Source organism: Meles meles, chromosome 1 (genome assembly GCF_922984935.1).
Source record: "Meles meles chromosome 1, mMelMel3.1 paternal haplotype, whole genome shotgun sequence".
NCBI classification, from domain to species: Eukaryota; Metazoa; Chordata; class Mammalia; order Carnivora; family Mustelidae; genus Meles; species Meles meles.
The window spans coordinates 43229866-43256302 of NC_060066.1; positions in this window are offsets into that span (position 1 = coordinate 43229866).

Sequence of the window (26437 nt, forward strand, 5' to 3'; positions counted from 1 at the left end):
TCCATGTGATTGGAAAAGATGGTCCTTTTAGCTCTAGGCTTACCTAGTCCAATATAGATCATAATTTCAGAAGGATACTGAATGTCTACTCCAATACACCCAAAATGTCTGTGCTTGGCTCTGGTTGGGTTCCATGTTCACCGTTGGACCAATCACTGTGCTTAGGGCAGTTAGGCATTCTGATTGTTCAGTTTAGATCACATGTAAGCACCTGTAGATGGTAGGGTTCCTTAGTTGAATACTCTTGGGAAGTGGTTCCTGGGGGTAGTTTACAACAGGAAGTGATACTGAAGTCAAAAACATAATAGGTTGATTTTGCAATATGATCAACAAACACGCATTTTAACCAGTGTAGCCACTCTGGAAAACAGTTTGGAGTTTCCTCAAAAAGTTAAAACAGAGCTACCCTACGACCCAGCAATTGCATTGCTAGGTATTTCTCTAAAGGATGCAAACAGTGATTCAAAGGGCACATTCACTCTGATGTCATAGCAGCAATGTTCACAATAGCCAAACTGTGGAAAGAGCCCAGATATCCTTTGGCAGGTGAATGGATGAAGAAGGTGTGGTGTATATATACATTGGAATATTACCCAGCCATCGAAAGAATGAAATCTTGTCATCTGCAAAGAGGTGGATAGGAACTTGAGGGTATTATGCTAAGTGATATAAGTCAGAGAAAGACAAATACCATGTGTTTCCCTCATATGTGGAATTTAAGAAATAAAACAGATGAACATAGGGGAAGGGAAGGAAAAATAAGAGAAAAACAGAGAGGGAGACAAACCATAAGATACTTAACTATTGGACACAAACCTAAGGCTGCTGGAGGGGATGGTGGGTGTGAGGATGGGGTAACTGGGTGATGGACAGTAAAAAGGTCACATGATGTAACTTTTGGGTGTTATGGTCAACTGATGAATTACTGAACTCTACCCTGAAACTAATAATATACTATATGTTAACTAAATTGAATTTAAATTAAAAAAAAAAACAAAAAAACAACAACAAAAAGATATGTGCATTTTAAAAAGTCTACCACATGTCCAGGCCAATGTAACTCCATACATCTTTTCTGGGCCCACTGAGATGCACCAGGACTAACGTCAAAGAAATCTCTGGAGGACACTCAATTTTCAGGTGCTTAGATGCTGAACTTAGGTTTGTAATTCTATGTGTCTGTCTTGCTCCTTTCATTGAGGAGCCTTTCAGTTATGGCTTTAAAATGCTTTGTTTAAATTTCAGAATTTTTTTTATTTATAGCCAAGGCACACAGATAGCACAGAGAGTTGTCATCTACGCCATCCCCCAGTTTTCCCTGTTGTTAGCATCATACGTTACCAGGGTAGATCTGTCACAATTAAGAAACAACATCTGTGCATTACTGTTAACTGATCGTCACAGTCTATTTGGATTTCACTGTTTTTTTCCTAAAAACTTTTTTACTTTTTTCTTCTAGGATCCCATTCAAGGGACCACAGGATATTTAGTCATGATCTTCTTGGCCTCCAGCTCTTTGGTAGTTTCTTGGGCTTTTCCTTGTTTCCGATGACCTTGACAGTTTTGAGGCATGATGGTAGGGTATTTTGTACACTGTCCTTCAATTTGGGTTTGTCTGGGGTTTTTCTCCTGGTTGGACTGGAGTGATGGGATATGGGGGAGGAAGACCTCTGAGGTGAAGTGTCATTCACACCATGTACTATCAAGTGCGTCCTATCTGCATGACTTATACTGTTGACACTAACTTTGATCACCGGCTGGAAGTCATGTTTGCCTGGTGTCTCCAGTGTAACGTTATTTTTTCCTCCCTCTTCTCACACTCTACTCTTTTGAAGCAGGACCACTAAGCACCACTTACACAAGAGGTGGGGAGTGAAGCTTCACCTCCTGCGGGGGGGGCACTTACAGAAATTATTTGGAATTCTCCTGTATGGGAGATTGCTCTCTCCTCTATTTATTTACTCAACTATTTTTTTAAATTTTATTTATTTACTTGACAGTCAGAAATCACAAGCAGGCAGAGAGGCAGGCAGAGATAGAGGGGGAAGCAGGCTCCCCGCCGAGCAGGGAGCCCGATATGGGGCTCGATCCCAGGACCCCGGGATCATGACCTGAGCCGAAGGCAGAGGCTTTAACCCACTGAGCCACCCAGGCACTCCTACTCAACTATTTTTTTAATGTCAGTGTGGACCCATGGATATTTATTTTTTGCTTCGCATTACAAGTGAGCAGGGCATTATTTATTTTGTTTTGTAAACTGTTCCATCTTTAGTAATTGAGAGCTCTTTGAGTTGCCTCCTCTGTCCCTTTGCCATGCTCCCATCCTTTTGTTTTTCGAGGACTTCTTTACCTTCCGGCTTTACAAGACACCCCTTTCTCATTTTGTATATTCCGTTCCAGTTCCTAGAATCGGCCATTTCTCCAAGGAGCCCTGCTTCCCGTTGTTGGAGAATGGTGTTAGAAGCTGAGCTCTGGGAGCTGGTGCTCGTGGATGCTGGGACATCATTATTCCTCAGTCCTCAGTCCTCCTCAGGTTCGATGGGGCTGATAAATACATGTTTGTATTTGCAAATACTTTAATACGCAAATCCTCTAAACCTAACTCATTTCAGTACTTGCTTTTAGTTTCCTTCCTTGCTGACCTTTCCCTCTCTCCTGTATGCGTGCTTTCCCCTTGTCCTTCAACTTGACACGTAATTTGTTTGCTCCGGGCTTCCAAATTTGGCCCTATTTCTTGGTTATGCTTTTATTGCATTTTCTCCTTGATTCAGTGATTATGATGTAAGAAGTAATATGTTCAGCTTGCTCCAGCTCTTCAAATAGCTACTCCTCTGCTGTGTCCTTGCAGACTACGTGTTCTGTCCAAGACTTATTGGTGACACCAGATGCTAGAGGACATTTAAACAAGGTTTTCTTTCTAGCCTCTGTTTTGAGAAACTCGTATAGAATTATATAACTCTGATTGAAAAAAATGTGCATTCTGTCTGAATATCCATTTTAAATATGCAGCAAGTGGTAAAGTAAATATTTTGAGCCAGAAAGCTGGATCAAGTTGAAAAAAATTCTAGAATTTTGCTTCTTCAAAGATAGAAGATTCTTTGGAAATTATGGCATTATTGGGAAAGAGGATGAGCTATTTGAAGAGACAGAGGAAGACCACCTCAGAGTTAGAAGTAGATATAAGAAATTTTCGGATAGCTCTTTCTATTTCCTTTAAAAAATTGAATATATTTGATATAAAACTTAGTGTAAATTTAAGGTGTATCTTTTTCTTTCATTTTTCTTCTCCCTCCCTTCCTTCATTCCTTCCTTCTTCTCCTCTCCCTCCCCTCCCCTTCCCCTCCCCCCCTCCTTTAGCTATGAGTAAGGAAAAGGATTTATGAAAATCTTCAGGGGAATTTAAAACACCAAACCATGGCAAACAATGTGTAAGGAAGAAAGTGAGATTTGTTCCCAGAGAAACTGTGTAGAAGGTAAGCCCCTATAGAATGAAGGAGGGAAATGAATGCCCACACTCTCATAGGATGCAAGCAGATATTTTAAGACCGGATGCAGCCTAAGGTCCCCTGGGTGGGGGAGGGGGGATAAGACATCAGCAGAGCACATGTCACAAAAGGGCTCTGGCTTCAGGTTGTATTTGCTGCATAGGTCTGGAAGATAAAACCAGAATTAGATCAGCTAGTCATTTCTGAATAAATAAGAATAATAATGAATAATAAGAATTTTAAGAATTTTAAATAATAAGAATTTTAGCAAGCAAATTACTCTCTTAAATTTGATCACATATTTACTTGCTTGATTTCTTAGAATAAGTATAAAATGAATAAACAGTATTTTTAAAATTGATATTACATTTTCCTCAAACATTTTTTTCTAGAAAAAACACAGCTAGTACATAATCTTGACTCTCATTTAGGCTTCTTGGGGAAGGCTGGTTTATTTCAGGCATTCATTAACTCACTCAGTCATCAATCATTTATTGAGCACTAATGAGCCAGACATTATTTGAGGCCTTGAGGATAGAGATTTGAGTCAGTTACAGTCAGTTACAGTCTTTATCACCACCCTTCAACTCCAGAGTTGGGGAATGTAAAGGGGACCACTGTGTGAGGAACCCAGTGCTTAGGTACTATGCAATAGGTGAGTGTGGGGTACAGTAGAAGAAAAAGGGAAAGGTGAATCCATTCTATCTGGGCAGTTTCCCCTACCCCAGGGCCCGTTGCCAGGACAATGCTTGAGAAGGAAACCAAATGCTACTATGGCAAATCCTCTAAACCCAAAAGCATGCAGACAGAAGGAAGCCATGCTGAAGTGCTCCCTCCCCTTTATGGTCTCTCCTCCCTTCTCTCCTCTCATTCTGCCTCTTACCTTCACAACAGAGGTCAGGGGATTCAACTTTTGAAGTATTAACACAATCAAGCCATTTAGAAATCTTTCTGAAGGAAGTGTCTTTAGATTTCATGATCAGAGAATGAAAAGAAATCAGGATTTTTAGATTTAAAATGGGCTGGGTGTTGAGGGATGGAATGGGGAGAAAGTGTGCAGAAAGACAGCAGTGACAAGGGGTAAGTCCACAATGGTCTGTATTTCCAGGCTTGGTGAATGGGGAATGATGGAAATTGACAGAGTATAGTAGTCATCCAACACAGATGTCAGTAGCCGGATGTTGTAGGTTCAAATCCTGTATGACTGACTTAACCCCTCTGTACTTCTGTTTCCTTACCTAAAGGTGGGGAGAGTAATTGTTGTACCCATATTGTGTGATGATCTCATATATATGAGAGCCTTAGAACAGTGCAGGGCACATCGTCAGTGCTGGACAATTAAGTGTTGGCATTGTTAGATTTATATATTGAACATCTTGTAGGTGCAAGATAACTGTACTAAATACTAGGAACAATAAGAGATCTTCCAGGTAGAGTTCCTGCCACAGTATTCATCAGCAAGTACTTTTAACTCCTCGTCACCTGAACATTTTTTAATAACCCTTTTGTGCTATCCCTTTAAGGAAATAATCAATCCATCCTTTCTCCATATACCTCTTCTTATAGGTGAGCATTTTCTATTAGGTTCCATATCAGGCTGTTCATTGAACAAGGAAGTATTTGTAACTGTATGAAATCTTCGGCTTGGAGTGGAAACATCTTCTAAGGCAACAGTGTCTGGATAACGAAGAACCTGATTTACCTTGCTGAGAAGGGAGTGAAGTATTTTTATGCGATTCTCTAATAGCAATATCTTCAGATGCTCTGAGGGTCTTGAATTATGATTGCCAACTGCTAAAACTATCGAAAGCATGCTGCCTACCTAAAAACAGCCATTTAGACTAAAAAATGAACAGACCAGCCATGATGTAGCATTAAAAAGTCAGCAACTTTTGAACATACTGTTAAGAAATAATGAGAAAATGTTGACAATTTAGTCAAACAATTTAGTCACTCATCCCTTCTTGGAATTTATGAACTGGTGTTGCAAGTCCAGGACTGTTGACCAGCCAAGAAGTTCTAGGTGTGGGTCTGTGGGCTCATCAATTACCTTCTTTTTCTTTAGTAGTAGAAAAAATTAAAAAAGATTAAATCATTATGTTTCTACTGTTTAGGAATACTATGAGGATAGAGAGGTTAGAGAATCTTTCTGAAACTCAGAGACCTCAAATGTGAGTAAGTTGCAAAATAAAACTTTCATATTTGAGTTAGTAATGAAAACTGTGCTCATAGTATACTGAAAACTTTATGTTTAGATGTATGTCAGGTAAAGCCAGAATCAAGAAAATAGTTTTAGCTTCAAATAAAAATGGATCCCTTTTTTTTTTTTTTAAATTTATTTATTTAACAGAGAGATCACAAGCAGGCAGAGAGGCAGGCAGAAAGAAAGGAGGAAGCAGGCTCCCGCTGAGCAGAGAGCCTGATGCGGGTCTTGATCCCAGGACCCTGAGATCATGACCTGAGCCGAAAGCAGAGGTTTAACCCACTGAGCCACCCAGGCGCCCCAAATGGATCCTTTTTAAAAGTCCAAAAATAGAAATTTTGACTGGTCATGATTCCAAATTAGTAGCTGAAAAGACATTTGGGAATCTGACAGGTGAGCAGTGGTTCCATTTTGAAAGATTTCATATTATGGAGAAGCTGTAAAGAGAGGAATAACTACACAAAATCTTGATCTCACAAAAGAGAAATAAAAAATATTTCCTTCTGTCAGGTTTAGTTTTGGGGTGCAATCTTTAAGAAATTTGGTATATGCACTAGGGAATTTCACTGACTTTTCCCATCCCTGAACTCTCCTTGCTTCTTATAAAGACTTTCGGTGGGGTTAGTTTCAAAATTAATCGAGGCATTTGAGGGCAGTTGGGCCCTCCACGCTTGAATAACTAAGTGAGTACCATTAAAGAAAAGGCTACACATTAGTAACTTGGAAGAATCAGAGTGGATGAACCACTTTTCAGAACCTGCATGACAATTTTGAAAATTAAACCCAGTTAATAGAAAAAAATGCTAAATCAATGGCCATAAAATTTAATGGGTTTATAGCAGCCTTAACACAGTAGGACTGAATTATCATGTTAATTTAATTTCCATTTCTAAATGAACCAGAAGGCACAATAAAGGTCAATTAACCAGCTACCTTCCCTGTCTTCTTTTTCTTTTACTGCTGGTTTTAAATCACATTCAGCCCCAAAGCGCTCACCCTGCTTCTGGAAACTCATTAGTTTTTCTTGAAATTAAAACAAAAAAGAAAAAAAAAAGAAGAAACAAAAACTAACAACTAACCATGTGCTGAGAACAACCACTGGGAATGTGCCACAATTATGGGGATATATGGATTCAATGAAAAAGCTTGACTCTTGTCACGTTGAGGCTACAAACAGTCCCACCAAGCCTAGGGAAACATACAAGTTAAAGGTCTCAATTATAGTGTTTACCAAGTGTTCCTCTACAGTGAAAAAGCTGTGTGTGCTACTCTTAGCATTTATGAGGCGAGTAAGGAAAGGAACTCCATCTGTGTCCTGTGGGTCTGTTGTTAGTACAGTGAGAACCTCAAGCTTTTCACAGCCTGCATTTTTCACATTGAAATGTGTCACTTTATATTAATGGGCTTTTATTGCGGTTCTTTTTATTTAATAAAAAGGGAGGGGGGGGAAAGGAGTCCGTTTCTTCCTCTTCACCAGCAACAGAATTCAGTCCTTGTTTTTGGTGGAGTTAATTAATTTGCAGTGTATTGCCTGTAATTTGATACAATGTGGATCAAAAGCTTCAAACATTCTGGTGTTTCGCGAGATTAAACACAACATCAAGGGCACTAGGTTTGTGAAGAAAAGATATTTTTAATTTTCAAAATCTTTATAGTCACTAAAATTGGTTTCTAACCCCAGTGTTTGTCAGAATTGAAAGAGTAATGTGTAGGTATTGCAAAATGATCATACCTTTGATTCCAGTAGGAACGTCTTTAAAATAAAATAAACATTGGTTGTAAAGTATCGAGCAGCTGGTGCCAGGTAGCTTTCCGTGAACGTTAGCCTTCTTTCTGTTCCACCTCTTCAGCATAAAGTGGACAGATGAAATATTCATTATTTAAAGTTTAGTTGTTTGGAATTATTTCTTAGGATTGTAGACGTTTAAGACAACAATGACTTCCATACCTTTGCTTATCAAATTCTTACATCAAAGATACTGAATTTAAGTGTAATTTATTTTTTTTTCTAAGATTTATTAATTTATTTGAGAGAGAGAGAGAGTGCGAGTTTTGTGTTTGTGCCCAAGGTGGGTGGAGCAGAGGGAGAGGGAAAGAGAGAATCTCAAGCAGACTCCCCAATGGGCCCAGGGGCCCCAATTCAATCTCAGCAATCCTGAGATCATGACCTGATGATCAAGAGTCCAGTGCTTAACTGACTGAGCCACCTAGGTGCCCAGAAGTGAAATTTAGATCAGGAGTATAAGAGTTTCAGTTTATGGCTAACATCCTTTTTGTTTTTGTTTTCAAATAAAAACATGTAGTTCACCTTTCATTTAATAAAAATCTGCCCTGTTTCCTCCCCTTCACACCAAAGATCAGTTGATTTCTGTCTACCTCTCTGTCCATCTATCTATTTATCATCTAGCTATCATTTCTAGAGACTGTAAGTAGGATTTAATGACCTCATGACAATTTCTAGACTTAAAGTGAAACACATGGCATGCAAAATGTTGACGTAGGAGTATATGTTCACAATATACAAATTTGACAAATACATGTATACCCATAGATGTGATTGGTTTTGAGAGGCATCCATTTTTTTTCTCTGAAAATGTGTAGGCTAGCAACAGAAGCTAACCTTTCTTTTAATTGGAACCTGCTCAGTCAACTTTTAGAGTGCCTCTAATAAAAGAGAAAAAAAATGGAAAATTTTCCCCTGAAATTCTTTAAGCATTAAATACATTTAAATGATTTTATTTATTGCATGTGTATAATAAGCAGTGCTTTTATGAGATGGAGGGATTTCTTTGCTGTTTTACTCCTGGTCTTTCTTCAGATTGACATTGGGGTTGCACCTGTAAAGCACCCATTCTGTCCCGTGTGCAAGCTGTCTTCTCCACTCTCCCTCGCCTCTTCCTCTCTACTCCTCAGAGCTCTCAGTGAGCCCCAGAGTGCAGCCCTCGGAGCAAGTATGAGCCAAGTGCCTGCTGTGGCCTCTTGCCACTTGCTGTTTGCTACAATTGATGAAGATGCCCTATTACAATGGATTCTCAAAAATTATTGCTGATTAACTGAACGATATCATATCCTATGATGTAATCACCCTGCCCTCCCCCCACCTTGTTTTGAGACTGCAGGGGCTGCCTTTAACCATTGGGGCACTGTGTCATGAATTGTGTCACGGAACTGTTGATATGATTTAGCTGTTGGAGTCACGGAAGTCACTAGACTGAGGCTGACCCTGTAGAGGAGCAGTGTAGGTACATGGGAGGATAACAGGAAAAGAAAGAAGAAAGATGGCAACAAGAGGAACGGTGTAAGGAGAGAACAGGAGAAAGCCGTTGCAAGGCATGCCCTTCCTGACCATGTCCACGAGGCAGAATTCCCATTCCTGCATCTGCACAGCTGTGTCCCGCCCCCCGCCCCAACACACCCTGCTTACTGACCCCTGCCAGCATTACTATTGGTATTACTTACAATATCATGGTCAGGTCCAAAGATGATTGAGTTTGGAACCTTCTGTCTTTATGATTTTAAGGAACTTTCTTCCAGGTGAGAGTCTAACTGGTGTCTCTACCAACCATAAACTGGTATTTCATAAACTCATGTCTCCCAGGAGTTGTCTTATCAGAATCTGAGTGCATTTCACCTCTCTTCTGCCATCTGGCTGTGTGGTTTTGGGAAGGCACTTTACTTTCCCAGGTCCTGGTTTCCTCAGTGAGTGAAAAGAGTTTGCCCTTTGATTCTGAAGGAACCTCTGGCTCCTATATTCTCTGAAGCCCCATTTCAAGCATGGGGTATGATTGCAAAGCAGGACCAAAATGCCCTGTCTTTCCCCTTTTCCTATAGTTTACCTATCTTGTGCAAAGATGAAGTGATATGAACTGATTTTTTGCTGGACTAGTATGTGTGTGTGTCTATGCTTGCATACATATACGCATATATAATACATGTGTATGTTCATACACACACATATATGAACATATAGGTATGTATATAACATGTATATGTTCATCATATATATAGATATATATAGATATGTATTCTATAGTAGTTTGAAATCTTATTATGGTAGTAAGTGACTTGGAGGCAAAATTTAGATGTTGCTTAAATAAAGAGACAATAAAAAGAGGGAAAAAAGTCTGTTTTTTGACTTCTAAAATTTTTTGACTGTTACATTCTTCTATTGAAATGGGTCTAGTGTATGTGCAGACATATGTTTGGTTTTAACCAGCCTGTTAGGAGAACTGGAGAAAAGTGATACTTATTTACTCACTTAAGAAACATCCGTCCATTTTTTTATTACAGTATACATGTTTTTAGTGACAATATTTTACATACACTCTGACTTCACCCAGAAAACTGAAGCTAGCAGGCGAGGAGAGGGAGGCTGGTGCCTTGCATGAAGTGGGCTACATGGCCCACTGGTAAAGGAAGATGGAAGTTCGTTATCTAGCTGGACTTACTTGACCTTATTAAAAACATGTTTGCTAAGAATGTGAATTGGACAATGAAAGAAGATGGGATCGGAGAGAGACAAACCATAAGAGACTCTTAATCTCACAAAACAAACTGAAGGTGTCTTGGGGGAGGGAGGTCGGGAGAGGGTGGTTGGGTTATGGATATTGGGGAGGGTATGTGCTATGGTGAGTGCTGTGAAGTGTGTAAAACTGGCGATTCACAGACCTGTACCCCTGGGGCTAATAATACATTATATGTTAATTTTAAAAAAAAGAATGTGGATTGGAAGGAAAAATCTTGGGAATGTGTACTTTGTTTTACATTTGGAGTGAATGAATAAGCGTGTATGAATGGAGCTTGGGTACCCTTCCCTCCCACTGCCTAGCCGGCAGGAGAAGAGGATGGGGACTAAGGAAAACCTGGTCAGGATGGCTGCGGAAGGGTCCTTCCTGCAGCCAGGAGAGCCTTTAGGCTTTTGAAGCTCCCTTCCCTGCAGAAACAGAAAGAAGAGGGACACAGGTGACAACTGTAGGTCTAAGGCCCTCTCTCATTTTATTTTTCAGCTGGGAGCTGGACATTCTCATTTACAGGCACTTGTCCCTTCCAGCTCTGAGAATAGAGATGGTTTCTCCCTCCCTAACTCTGTCATCTCCCTATCTTATTCTTTGTTCCAGAAAGAAAAGAAAAACAAAGTGCTAGGTTGGTTTCCTCAGAAGTGTCCTACTTTCATGAAACTACACAAACACAGCTGAGTGCTGGGTGAAGTGGGGCAGTCAGCCTGTCTCCTGCCCAGCGTCTCAAGAGGCTGCCCATGCAGCCTGGGCACCAGGGAGGGATGAGGATGGCTCAGGTAGGTACAGAAAGATGGGTATGATGTGCCTGAGAACCAAGTAAATAACCCTTATGCCCTGTGGGCACCACCCAGGATCTCCACTGTAATCTGTGAAGGGTGGCTGGCACTGTTGTTTCTCCATTGCCTTGTCCATGGTCATGGATCCACTGACTCAATAAGAGCTCCTTTTCTGTGTCGGGCACCGAGGCCCTGCATGTAAGCTGGAATAAGTCTACCAAGGGAAGACGCTAAAATAACGAGAACTTTGATTTTGAGTTTACAGTTTGCCAGGCTTTGTGTTAAGTACTTTATATGCATCATTTCATTTAATCTTCTGATGGCCCCATTTTTCAGGTGAGGAAACTGAGACTCTGTGCCTCTCAGGGGCTTCCCCAAGGCCACATAGCTAGTAAGTGACAGAGTCAGATTCGAACTCAAGACTGTTTTACTTGGGAACATCCCACGAAGAGGTCATCGCATTAGAAGGTGATAAATGCAATGATAGAGGCGTGCCTGGGGACTGAGGAAACAGAGCAGAGGGATTGATTCCACCATTGGGAATCCAGTCAAGGCATTTTGGAGATAGTGGTTTTTGAGTGTAACCTTAAACTGTGGGCTTGAAAGCAGACTGAAATATATTGGTGATTTGAGACAGAGGGGATAACTTGTGAAAAGGAGTGTGTGGGGAATTACAAGGGCTTTGGTGTTTCTAAAGGATTATGTATCAAGCAAAGAGTTGTGGGAGATGAACCTGGAGAGGTGGGTGGGGTCAGCTCCTGGTGGATCTTTTAGGATCTACGATGTAGCCGATACCTAATGAGCTTGGAGCCTGTGCAGTGGGCTGGAGGAAATGTGATGGGGGCTGGCCATGGCAGGTGCCACGGAAGGGTGGAACAAGGCAACGGAGGGAAGACTTGATGGCAAGCTGGATGGACAGAGGGAATGAAAGAGGTGAAGAAGGTAGAGGAAGCCTCCCAGACTTCTAGCTTGGTGGTGGGATGGGTGGAAATGCCAGCAATGTAGACACAGAGGATCCAGGAGGAAAACAAGGTTCAGAAGGGTGTTGAATGGTTTTATTTTTCACCAGTCAATAGTTATAATACCATATTATTGTTAAATTTTTCTCTAGTAGGTTAAATGGGTAATGCATAGATTTCAAACTTACTATAATTTTTAGCTAATTATGTTTTATAATTTCATAAATAAGAACTATTTTTCTTGCATGGGGGACATTAAATACATTTGTTTTAATCTCAAAAAATAAAACAGAATTAGGTCAGCTATAACTTTATGAGTACTTATGATAATAACCACCTGCTGAGCATGGCACATGGTTCAGGTCTTATTCTATGACCCTTACCTCCATCAGTTCCATTCATCTTGCCTTCAGTGATTTTAGTCTGAAAACCTAAGTTGTACCACTGTGGAGTATGGAGGCCTACTGGTGTGGCTCTGGCGGGGGTGAGTTTGAGCATGGCCTCATCCCCATTGCCTGGTTACTAAGACCCAGGAAGACAGCTTTGTGGAAATAAATCCGAGAAAGCTATTTCGCCACAAGCTGCACGAGGATGGAATGTGTCCTTGCTTCAGACTAAGTTTGTATTCTAGTAATCCCAATTAGAAGCAGTATGACTTGTGGATGTTCATAGCACCATTATTCTTAACAGCTGACACTGGAAATACCTTACATGTCCATCTCGTGGATGGACAGACAAAATTGATGGAAAACCCACTGACTATGACTCAGCAATAAAAAGAAACTACTGATACATGCAAGCTTATTATGGACGCACCTCAGAAACATTACACTATGGGAAAGGAGCCAAGCACAAGAGACCATGTATTGTATGATTCTATGAACTGTCCAGAAAAGGTCATTTTCTAGAGAAAGAAAGTAGATTAGTGGTTGCCCGATCTGGGGTGAGATGGATTTAATGTATGTATTAGGAATTTTATTGGTATAAAATGGTCTTAAGCTAATTATGGTAATTGTTGCAGCCATTTGGTAAAGTTACTAAAATCATTTAATTGCACCTGTGAAATGGGTGAATTTTATGATATGTAAAATATACTTCAATGAAGTTGTTAAAAAAAGAAAAAGAAGCTGTGTGACCTTGGCCAAGTTCTTCAATTACCTTATGTTTCACCGTCCTAATCTATACAACGGGGTGATGAATTTTTAGTCCTTATTTAATATCTGGCAGCATTTGGCTCAGGTTATCATTTCCTGCTCCCCCTCCTGCTGGCCCCCCTTTATTTGCTGGATGCTTTCTTGACTTGATTTCTCTGACGCTGAACCCTTTTGATTTTTTCACACCAAAGGCTGGAATTGGGTTGTGGGTGAGTGTGGGGACTGTTTTAATTGCTTCACTCTGCAATTAATTATCTAACTCAATGCCTGGGGTATGCATCCTCATTTAGCCAGCTTCTGCTGCTTCTGATGTTGGGATTGCTCTGGGTTCTGCCTGGGATATTTTGGGATTTGTTTGAGAGATTTTTTTTTTTTTCTGACACCTGAATATCAATTCAGGTTCCTTAGCTCTGTGGGGATTTTTATCAATCATTTCCCATCAATTTCTAGAAAGTCTTCCTTGTTCAGTTTTGCTAGAAACATCTTTCCTGATATTCTGAATTCATTACAGATTGACTTTTGTTTTTATATTTTGCTTGTTGTGTCAATAAGATTTTGTGAACTGAAAGAATATGCTGGGTGTGCTACTGAGGTTACATTCAGGACTGAAGGGCTTGTTCATCCAGCTGCCCACCACTGGCTGCTTCACAGGGATAGTCTTCATCCAATGACTCATCCACTCAAGGCTCTACCTTCTCACCCAATTTGCTACGATTCTGAAGGACCACCCAGGTTCAGAGCTTCCTGGAGCTGGCAGCTTCCACTGAGAGTCCACCTGGCCTAGCTTCTCCCTATTTTTTTGTTTTTGTTTTTTTTCCCTTTTTTTCCATAGGAGTTGACCCCAGAGATACCCCCTAATCAGCTTTCTCTATGCTAATCTCCATCTTAGAGTCTATTGTCTGGAGAGCCCAACCTATGACAGAAGAGATATGAATATATCTGTCCATTCAGCCATTGGGAATGCTTTTTTACAAGGCTTATTTTGAGAGCAGGAGCCTTTTCAAATAAGATATTGAAATGCACTAATTCTTTCTATCCAGAAGGTGAGGCTAATTTTTCTCTCTAATGCCAACTCACTTCTTTTGACTTTTGATAGAAACATCAGGCTCAGCGGGGTTCCCAACTTCTCTCTTCCTCCTCCTTCCCACTGCTGGTACCACGTGACCTTGACTTGTGAGCTCAGCTTCCCTCTTCTCTGGGCTAACCTAACTCTAAATGGAAAAATGTTAGCATTTGTCTTAAGTCAGGCTTTCCTCAAGCAGATCTGAAGAGGAGGGTTGGTGTGTAAGTGCTTTATTAAGGAAGTAGCCCTGGAAGAAAGAGAAGAAGCAGGGCAGGGAAGGGGAGGAAGCCAACCGAGATTGAGGTCTTGTGAAGGGTTCTTTGGAGGTAACGTGATGGTTAATTTTATGTGGCAACATGACTGGCCACAGGAGGCCTAGAGTAAACATTATTCCTGGATGTGTCTGTGAGGATGTTTCCAGATGAGATTAGCAGCTGGATCAGTGACCTTGATAAAGTAGGTTGTTCTCCCCAAGACTGTGCAACTGGGGCATCACCCAATCACCTTAGGGGTCTGGAAGGAACAAAAGGCAAGGAGAGGAATTTCTTTTTTTTCTTTTTTTATTTTCTGCCTCCCTGGCTGAGCATAGACACATCTCATTCTCTCTGTCCTGAAACTGAAATTTACACCACCAGCTCCTCCATTTCTCTGGCCTTCAGACTTGGACTGAATGATACCATGGTTTCTTGGTCTCCAGCTTGCAGATAGCAGACTGTGGGACTTCTCAGCTTCAGTAATTTTGTGACAATCCCTCATAATAAATCTTTGTCTATCCACCCATCCATCCATCCTCTTTGTTCTGCTTCTTTAGAGAATCCTGACTAATATAGATAGTGTTGTTTGGTCCTCAGAAGAATTCTGTGATGTAATTTATGCCTCAGAATTTTTTCTTCCTGAGGCAGAAGAGACTTTTGTACTCTTACACCCAAGATTTGTTTGTTTGGCAGTGACTCCTTGTGGTGGGGCCAGGAGCTGGGAAGAAAACTCCCAGGCACTTCTGGCTGTCTGTCCATGCAGAAGAAAGCCACTCCAGTACCATGAGGTTGTCCTTCAAGAGCACAGATGAGGGCTGGATAGTGGGAGCGAAAGCACACAGTAGCTAGGGAAGGGGCATCCAGAAGGGTCTGAGGGTATCTTGGCGGACCAGTGATACCATCTGGTGCTTGGTTCAATTACCAGCATCCTTATCAGATTAGCTTCAGTGCCAGGCTCCAATTTTGATAGTAGGTCAGGACAGGAGACTTTTGAAAACGGACCTCGTAAGTAGTCTGTCCCTAGGCTAGTAGAACTTATAGAATATTTAATTTTGTGTTGGACTGCATTCCAGTGAGCCTGCTTGAGTGAGTTAGTTGCAAAATGCTCCATTAAATAATGAAACGAGTTAATCTTTTTATGGAATTGCTCTGTATTTGCTAACAAAATGCAAAAAGTGTCTGCCAAAATCAGCAATCCTAGTATTGGTCTAATTGATATTGAGCTGTTCCTCATACTTGTAATTGCCCACTAAGCTTAGTGGCTCCTTGAGGCCACTCTGAGAATGATAATAGGACTGTGTCATCAGCATAAAAAGGGTGCTAGGACAGGAGGTCATGTATCCAGGTTATCAAAAGATGTATTAGATGGTTTGGGGGAAAATTAAAGAGGTGGACTAGGACATTTGTACTATTTGGGGCTGTAAGCTTCTCTGTCAAGAGCCCATTTCTCATCTGTTTTGATCCCTTTTTGATGTTACAGTAAAGGCTCTGAAGGACTATTAAAAGCCAGGGATCAATATCGAGATTACATAACTTGGCCCATAAATGGTTTCTGTCTATAAAATCAAAGGCTGACAATAGAGTAATAAATGCCGTAAGTCTCCAATTATTTCTAACCATTTTCCCTAATAGAGGAAATAGAGTATAGTAATAGTCCAAGATAGCAAAGCTATCTCTCAAGCATTTGTGCTCTTCCTGTAGGATATTATATTGAGACACCCAGAGAAGCAGTGTGGAAGAGTAAAGACTTTTTTTAAAGGATATTCTGAAGATTTCTGGGTGGTAAGCAAAGTGAGAAGGCTGCTCCCTCCACCTCTGTTTTTTAATACTAACAGCAGACTATTCTCTTGGTCTATTTTATAGAGATTATACTGTTGGTGATTATGTCAATAGTTTTGCATGGATTAACACCTGCAATGTAGAATAGGATTTGTGGTGGGAAAATTCTCCCTACTGTGCAGTTCAAAATAGTTATTTTTGTAGCCAAGGCAATGTGAGTGTGCTCCTTGGTGAGTCACAGATACACCGGGTGGGAGGTGTTGCACCAAGTCAAGTTTATTCAGGTGGAAGTGTTGCACAAAGTCAAGTTTATTTGCAGCAAATAAGGAGATCACAGGAAATAACTTCCAAAGCTGTGACTCCCTGAGCAAGCCTGACTGGGTTCCTTTTATTTAGGGTTAGAATGAATAGATAGGGAAGCCTTGTCATTGTATGTAGGGGCAGGCATAAGGCTGCCCATGTGCATTAGGGAACATGCCTGTAAATACATTGTATGTGATGTAAATGAAGCTTGTGCTTCTCTTTGGGTGGAGATTTTGGTAGTAGAATGAGGTAAAGGTAGTTTTCTGTCATTCTAGAGGTCACTCCCTGATCCATCTGCACAGGCGCAGGTCGGGGGTGGGGCGGTTACATTCAAACTGGGCTGGCGGGAGGTCTTGTCAAGGTAGTCACTATGCCTTTTAATAGTTCTTCAGCTTCTCTCTTTACTTTAGTTAAGAGATAAGCTGGAAAGAAGAGCTTACAGGAAAATGCAGGATGAAGGTTGGAGAGCATAAGTAGGTGGACAGTAAAGATCAGGTCTTGGGGTCTAGCTGGTGTCAATTTTTTTTTAAACTGTAAGGGCCTATTCAGCCAGAGCAGCTCCATCCTGACCCTGCCCCCCCCCACCCCCTTTTCAGGGAACTTACCTAAACACAAGTCCTGGAAACCAGTCCCAGGTAACAAAGCCCAAATACAAGTGTGGGTCAGGCCAGGTGGAGGCATTCAATCAGTGGGGGCGCATACTGTCTCCTAGCTACCAAGGAGATGGGCCCCGCCCTTTGGGTGCCCTTTGGGGGCAATTCTGACCAAGGTGATAGGCTAGTTCAAATATCTACTATAGGGTAAATTGTAATTCAATTGGTCACTTATGTGTGACCTAGCAGGACTGTGCAGCTTTCTCTGTGTTACAGTCTCATTGGCCACCTGTGCGTGGCCAGACCCAACCATATGGCCTTTGCCCTTAAAAGCTAGTTTGTAAAGGGGTCCCTGGGTGGCTCACCAGGTTAAAGCCTCTGCCTTTGGCTCGGGTCATGATCCCAGGGTCCTGGGATCAAGCCCCGCATTGGGCTCTCTGCTTAGCTGGGAGCCTGCTTCCTCCTCTCTCTCTCTGCCTGCCTCTCTGCCTACTTGTAATCACTATCTGTCAAATAAATAAATCTTAAAAAAAAGAAAAAAAAAAAGCTAGTCTGTAAAGAAGAGAGGGGTCGCCTCTTTGCAAGAGATGGCCCTGGTCGGTCAGTTTGATTTTCGATGCTTGGCTTGAAATAAAGCTTTGCTTGACCTTCGCTTTGTATCAGTCTCGCTCCTTTGACCATGGACCCAACAAAGCTATATATCTATCTGTCTATCTATATTTTATTTTAATTCAGTTAATTAACATGTGATGTATTATTGGTTTCAGAGGTACAGGTGTGTGATTCATCAGTCTTATACAATACCCAGTGCTCATTTTATCACATGCCCTCCTTAATGTCCATCGCCCAGTTACCCCATCTCTTTACCCCTTCCCTTCCAGCAACCCTCAATTTGATAGCTGGTGACAATTTTTAAGTGAAATTTAATGAGTAGAAGAACTGGATTTGAGCTAGAGAAACTTCTAGGGTTCTTAAACTATGAGGTGAATGGAAGAATTCTAAAAAGTAAGTCTTTGAAATTGCCTACCCACATCCTTAGCCAAGATAGTAAACAAAAGGCAATGCAAAATTATGGGAGAGAGGGTGAAGATTAGAGCCACTTTTATGGATCTCACAGATGTAGGGTGGTGGTCCCTGTCATATCTCCTTTTAATTTACCAATCTAGCCCCTGCAGAAACTGGATGGATCCTGGAGAATGACGGTAGACTCCAGAAGCTCAATCTAACAGTAGTCTTGATCTCAAAGACTGTGGCAAAGTGGATCTAGTATGCTAGAACAGGTTAATATGCCTTTGTTATACAATATGCAGCCATTATTTTGATAATGGAGCTCTTTTCTTTCTATTTAGGTAAGAGGTTGGAAGGAGTTTGCCTTCACAAGGAGGGAAAACCATATACATTTATAGTATAACTATATGCAGGATGATGTTAATTCTCCTGCCCTCTGCCAGGATATAGTCTGAACATATCTAGACTGTTGGGCTATCCTGCAGAATGTCGATTGATTATACTGTTAGCCTCATGCTGATCAGGCAGGATGTGCAAGAGAGGGCAGCATGCTGGAGGCAGTGGTGCTCACTCTAGAGCGTGGGAGATAAATTCTACAAAGGCTTTAGGATCAGTCACTTTGGTAAAGTTTTCAGGGGTCCAGTGTTTTGAGAGGCATGCTGGGACATCTCTGAAATACAAGAGAACTTGCTTCAGCCTTCACCCACCATCACAAAGAAGGCAGCACAAGACCTGTACAGGTACTGGAGGAATTCATTGTACATCTAGGAATACTGCTCCAGTCGTTATATCATGTGAAGCTAAGGCTGTCAGTTTTGAGAAGGGCCTGGAACAGGAGAGGGCTCTGTAAAAAGTTCAGATTGTGATAGAAGAAGCTCTGTCTTCTGGGCTGTAAATCAGAAAACCCAAGTGATTGTGCATCAAGAACTTGTGAGTTGGCAAAACAAACTGAGGGTTGCTGGGGGGAGGGGGGTCAGGAGAGGGTGGTGGGGTTATGGACATTGGGGAGGGTATGTGCTATGTTGAGTGCTGTGAAGTGTGCAAACCTGGCGATTCACAGACCTGTACACCTGGGGATAAAAATACATTATATGGGGGCGCCTGGGTGACTCAGTGGGTTAAAGCCTCTGCCTTCAGCTCAGGTCATGATCCCAGGGTCCTGGGATCAAGCCCCGCATCGGGCTCTCTGCTCAGCAAGGAGCCTGCTTCCCTTCCTCTCTCTCTGCCTGCCTCTCTGCCTTCCTGTGATCTCTGTCTGTCAAATAAATAAATAAAATCTTTAAAAAAATACATTATATGTTTATAAAAAAATTAAAAATAAAAAAATAAAAAAAGAATTTACTTTGTAAATTATGGGGTATACTATTTAGTGGATTAAAAGTTAATTAATTTATCAAAAAAAAAAGAACTTGTGAGTTGGGTTCTGGGTTCTGTTGGACACGTTACATCATAAACTTGAGTGGATCATAAGAGGGACATGGTATGTTTCAGGACCAGAGGGCATGAATAGGCCCGACCCCCGTATCACCCACAGTGGCTGCAGTAGCACCTGTCTTTCAGCTCAAAGCTGGCATGAGGTTGAGGTGTCAGATGTCAGGAGAGCATGTGTAGAACCAGCTGAAGGGGGATAACCCAAGCTTGGTTTATGGATGGGTTGGCTTGGTAGGTGGTTCCAGGCCAAAAATGGATGGCAGAAGCACTACAGCCACAGCCAGGGCAGCTTTGAAAGATAATGTTGAGAAGGACCTTTCCATAGTAGAGCTTTGAGCGGTCTCCCTTGTCATCCACTTTATGAGCATGAAGAAATGTCCCTTCACCTGGGCAGTGCTGAGTGGCCTGACCAGTTGGGTTAGTGGCCTCGAAGGAAAAAGGCTAGAAGATCAGAGATAAAGTCAGGGGTAGAGGTAATGTGAATGGACATGTGGAGGTTGGCATGAAGGGAAAATTTTGTTTCTTGTATTAATTACTGCTTCCCAGAAAGCATACTGTTGAAGTGGCACTAAAACAATCAAGTAGATGATACAACTCAGTTGACATGAGCCAGGCTTTGTCATCAGTTCCTTCAGGACTGCACACTGGGCATGTGAATGAAGAGGCCACAGAGGCAGAGGTGAAAGCTACACATGGGCCTAACAACATGGGTTCCCACTCATGAAGGCAGCTATTGCTACGCCAGCTCTCAGTGTCCAGCCTGCTAGCAGTAAATCTCAAGGCTGAGCAGCTACCATGGAGGTTCCTCTCAAGCAGCTGAGACCCAGTACTAAGGTGACAAGTTGACTACACTGGGCCCTTTTTGTCCTTGACGTGCCAGTGATTTGCTCTAAGAGGAATCAATACCTATTCCAAATGAGTTTGCCCCCAGAAGTTCAGCCAGCACTGCTGTCTGGAGGCTTACCTGGTCCCCAGTATTCATACGATGAAGGAAATGGAGGAGTGGGCCCGTTATCATGAAACTCACTGGCAGGATCACGTGCGGCACCGTCTGCAATCTGTCAGTCTAATAGACTGGATTGGCCCGTTGAAGGTACAGCTAAAGTGCCATGTTGGGGACAATGCTCTGTAAATATAGGTCCTCTTGATGAGAAATATAAGGGAAGATTCTCAGGTTGCCATTTAACAGGAGACTGGATTGTTGACATTCTCAAAGGATCTAACCTCATTACTACTCCTCTGGAATATGATTTCTCTTCTAAAATGTATTACAGGATAACTGCACATTAAATGATCTGTTCACCTTCAACGATAAGAGAACAACAAAGCCAAGCTCAGTGCCCTCATGCCGCATCAGAGCTCTTGTCCCTTCTACCTAATTGGTCACCCTTCTCTCCTGTTACTGTTCTGGGTAAGGCCATGTTACAGTACATGCAGTTCAAACGAACTGTCCCCAAGTTTACAGATGATGACATGTTTTGCAATTTTAGGGTCACTCGGAATGGGCTCAAAACAAAAAATGTTCTATTTGCCAGAGTTAAGGTTCACCTGAAATTATTGTGATTGCAAATTAATTTGATTAAATGCGGGCCTTTTCAAGTATATAGCTTTTCCTAGAGCTAAAGCAGTCTTCCAGCTCAGGTCTTCCATGAATTCTACTTGAAAGAATCATTTTGATCCTTGTATTCAGGTCTCTTGGAATACTATTTTCCCTAAAAGGGTAAAACAGATATGTGCAATGAAAATAATAGGGAGCGGGAGAAGGTATTTCATACATAGAAACATAATTTGATATACTATATGTATCTGAGACATGCTTGGTCTGTCTAATTGGGGAATGGAACCATTTGTTGTGTGTGAAAAGGTCCCATCTCCAGTATTCATTTAGTTCTAAAAATCTTAGAAATACATTCTGTCTTACAAAATGATTGCCTTATTTTGAACCCAGCTGCATGTAAGTTATTATTAATTGCAAATCCAAAGGAAACTCTTCTCTTTACACATGTGGTTATTTAATCGAAATAGAATCAGTATCAGATGGTTTTTTAAAGAGAATGGTTATATTCTTTTTAAAAAAAATTTTTAATAAACATATAATGTATTTTTATCCCCAGGGGTACAGGTCTGTGAATCGCCAGGTTTACACACTTCACAGCACTCACCATAGCACATACCCTCCCCAATGTCCATAACCCCAACATCCTCTCCCTCCCCACCTCCTCCCAGCAATCCTCAGTTGGTTTTGTGAGATTAAGAGTCACTTATGGTTTGTCTCCCTCCCAATCCCATCTTGTTTCATTTATTCTTTTCCTACCCCCCAAACCCTTCACGTTGCATCTCCACTTCCTCATATCAGGGAGATCATATGATAGTTGTCTTTCTCTGATTGACTTATTTCGCTAAGCATATCCCCTCTAGTTCCATCCACATTGTCGCAAATGGCAAGATTTCATTTCTTTTGATGTGCGTAGTATTCCATTGTATATATATACCACATCTTCTTTATCCATTCGTCTGTTGATGGACATCTGGGTTCTTTCCATAGTTTGGCTATTGTGGACATTGCTGCTATAAACATTCGGGTGCACGTGCCCCTTCGGATCACTACGTTTGTATCTTTAGGGTAAATACTCAGTAGTGCAATTGCTGGGTCATAGGGTAGCTCTATTTTCAACTTTTTGAGGAAGCTCCATGCTATTTTCCAGAGTGGTAGCACCAGCTTGCATTCCCACCAACAGTGTAGGAGGGTTCCCTTTCTCCACATCCTCGCCAGCATCTGTCATTTCCTTGTTAATTTTAGCCATTCTGACTGGTGTGAGGTGATATCTCATTATGGTTTTGATTTGTATTTCTCTGATGCCGAGTGATGTGGAGCACTTTTTCATGTGTCTGTTGGCCATCTGGATGTCTTCTTTGCAGAAATGTCTGTTCATGTCCTCTGTCCATTTCTTGATTGGATTATTTGTTCTTTGGGTGTTGAGTTTGCTAAGCTCTTTATAGATTTTGGATACTAGCCCTTTATCTGTTATGTCGTTTGCAAATATCTTCTCTCAGAGAATGATTATATTCTTAATGGAAGCTGGAAGACTGTGATACTGCAAAGATATGTAAAAACTATAGAAGGAAAATGATGTATTAACTAGTTAAATTCATACTTGAAGAAAGTAAAGAGGCTTACTTTACCTCTTACCTTTTAAAAAATATGTTTTTTTTCTCTATAGATTCTATTGAGCATCCATGGTATATTTTATTTATATTTATTTATTAAAATTTTATTTATTTATTTGACAGAGAAAGAGATCACAAGTAGGCAGAGAGGCAGGCAGGGAGTGGGGGGGCTGGGAAGCAGGCTTCCTGCTGAGCAGAGAGCCCAATGCGGGGCTCCATCCCAGGACCTTGAGATCATGACCTGAGCCTAAGGCAGAGGCTTAAACCACTGAGCCACCCAGGTGCCCCGTATTTTATTTTTTAATGCTAAGTATTTTCATTTGAGTTTGTAAAGAAACTTAACATTTCCAAATTATGCTGTCATTCTGCAAGAGAAGTCAGTGAACCAAATAATTCCATCAATATATTTCCACACAAAGAAAGAAAACGTGCACAAGAATAGTCAGAATTTGTCTTGGGGAGGACAGTGTTAGGTTCATGGAGTGAGACTTCTGTTCATTCAGAACTGTTTCAGAACCACCTGTGGAATATAGAAAATGATCTACTTGAGGTTTAATGTCAGATGTCAGCAAAGAACTGCAGAGTGCTAGCTTGAGAAAAGTCATGAAGCCTCATTTTTCTGAGGAGGAAAGAAGGAAGGAGATTATCTCAGGTGATATTGGTGGTAAAGGAGATAAGAACTTTTGCAAGGTCACTGAGTAACCTTAGGATAGGGAGATAAATGATCTGTTGAGAATTGCTGCCTTTACAGGATACTTTCTTGATGGAGAGGGTCAGGTAGACCAAAGGAAATATACTTAGTAATCTAGAGAGTACAATCTGTTCCCTTTAAGCTGAGTAGTTGAATACCTACTATGTGCTAGGTACCCTTCTCAGTGTTGTGGAGGTTAAAGATAAATAACGGGAAAACTGACTTTTTCTTTGAGCTCCTACTTTGTACCAAGCACTTGACAGGAATTCCATGAAATGGGTATTATGGTTACTGTTTTTACACATATGGAAATGAAGAAATGGAGATTAAATAATATGCTAACAATTACAAAGCTAGTAAATGGTAACCATAATATCCGCTTTGTGGAGTTGTGGTTAAGTCCTTTGCAAAGTACAAGCTCAAAAAAGAATTAGCTTTTGGGTAGATTATAAGTATGTATTTGGGTGTTATTTTATCTTAATCTTGTTTTCAAACTCTGTCATTCAATTATCACCTAATTATAACATGTTCACCTTAAGTTCTGTTCTAGAATTTTTTCTTACGTATAAGTTTATGCTATTATGGCAATTTGTACGCTTCTGAGACTGTGATCTAATCAAACTTCCACCGCTCCACAAATCACCCCCTTGTTCACTGGACGCTGCTTAGTGAAGACCTAGGTTTCACTCTTTTGCTCCTCATTCATTGGTTCCTACTGATGGTAGCAAGGATAAAAGATGAAGGACATGCAAAATCAGAATCTTACTTTATACCACTATGTTTTAAAACAGTGGCTTCAAATTTTTGTCTGAAATCTACAGCAAGAAACATATTTTCCACTGTGTATACATACACACACTCCAGTCAAAGGTTTTATGAAAGCAATACTTACATTGTGGATGATAGACTCTGATACTTTTTATTCGATTCGATTCAATTCGATTTGATTCCTTTCTATTCTGTTCTGTGTTGTTCTTTTCTGCCATTCCGTTCCACCCCATCCCATTAAAAAATAGTGATCATAATGCACTAAACTGATTGAGTAGCCCCTAATGAGTCATGGTCCACATTTTGAAAAAAGATTTAAGACATTTACAGTGCAGGACACTCTATGAATTTTGAACCTCCTGCAGTGACTAGAACCGTGCTAAAATAAAATGGGTAATCTGATGTGTTAGATTATCAGTGTGCTCCAATTCTTTATCCCCTCCCCATGTCTAATTTTTTTGCTATGTATGTGTGTAACTTTGTAATGTATACCTATTTTGATGTTGGCCTGGGCCATGTAACTTGTTTTGGCCAGCGGGAAGTTAGTAAAAGGATGCAATCAAAAGCTTGGGAAGTGCACGTGTGCTTGGTTGGGCTTGTTTGCTCTTGCCCCTGTATCTGGGTTGTGAGAACATGCCTGACCAGCTACTAGAGACACGGATAGAGTCACAGATGTGATCACAGCTGACTCGTTCCGGGTATACCAGCTGAAGCTATCCTAGATCAGCTCATAGCCAGCCAGCACTCAGACACATGAGTGAGCCCTGCCAAGATAAGCAGAGGCATCTAGCCATCTAGCCAACTACTCCAGACATGTGAGCAATAAACACTTATCGTGAAATGCCACTGAGGTTTTTTGGTTTGTTACACATTATTACTGTGGCAGTAGATAACATGCACCTGTCTGCACTAGCCCAATCCTGTTTTGTTCATGTTTGAGTACATAAAGCCTATCTATGTAAACTTGAAGCTGAGCAGAACCCAAAACGTTACCCTTCTGCCTCACTAATGCTTATGGGCCAAAATTTTCCAGCTTGTTGATTGGGGTCAGCTAGTTAAAGGTATTTCCACTTGAAGAAAAAAACAGCTGTTCTCAAATGTTAGTGTCCATCAGATCATCTGACCTATGAATTAGAACCTAATGTAAAGTTTGAGAACTGCTGACTTGGTGAGTTTATTATTATTATTTTTTGGACTTGGAAGCAAAGGGAATAATTGGTAAAGACTAATGGGTAAAATCCAAATGTTAAATAATTAAATAAATAAATAAATTTTATTTATTATTTATTTTATTAATAATAATAATAATTATAAATTATATATATAATATATATAGCAATATATATATTATATATGATATATATATAATATATATATTATTATATATAATAAAATATAAATTATAAATAAATAATAAATTATTAATTATTAAATAAATAAAATTTATTTAAGTTATATAGGTCTTATATACAAGTAATGACAACATATATAACCCATATCTTCCTTTCTTGACTGTTTAGTCTTTGCACATTAGGGAATTAAAAGTGAAACTTCAGTTCTGGTCCTGATTTTTTTTTTTTATCTCTCCAAAGGTTCTGCCTATTCTGGCTGCCAGAACATTATTGAATCGTTGTCAAGTCCTTAGAACCATGTTGGATACCAAGTTACCTAAGACTCCTTTCTCTTTTAACAAAATTCAATTTCTAATGTGTAACACATTTTACCAATGCTATTATTTATTTATGTTTTTCATTTTCTCTTTTCCTTGTATTTCCCAACTGTCAAACTTCATTGACCTATGCTTGACTTGTTTTCTTGGTGTTGGACAAATTTGGGGGCACCTTGAAAATCTACTACTTTCTCTTTGATCATCTAACCGTAAGGATGGTCCTTAGCATGTCTGATCTCCTCAGGAGGTTGTTCACAACCTCTCAGAGATCACATTTGGGCTTCTGGATGTAGGGCTGTTGATATTGTGGTCCCAAGTTGTCTAAGTCTTACACAGAAGGAACAATGAATATAGGTACCTACTTGGGGAGGAATAAAATGCTAAAGGAAATAAGGGTAAGTATCAGAGAAATCCTAAAACAAAAAGCTGGAGAACTAGAAAGAACAGTTAGAAAGGGTAGACTATCATACTATTATGCATTAAAACAACTGTCAAATTCCTAACACTGGCATGCCAAAGTATTTCTGTGCACCTAGATAGTGTTCTTCATTCTAACATCATACCTTTATAAATGACATCGACAAAGGGTTAGTTTCCAAAATGCCTAAAGAACTGA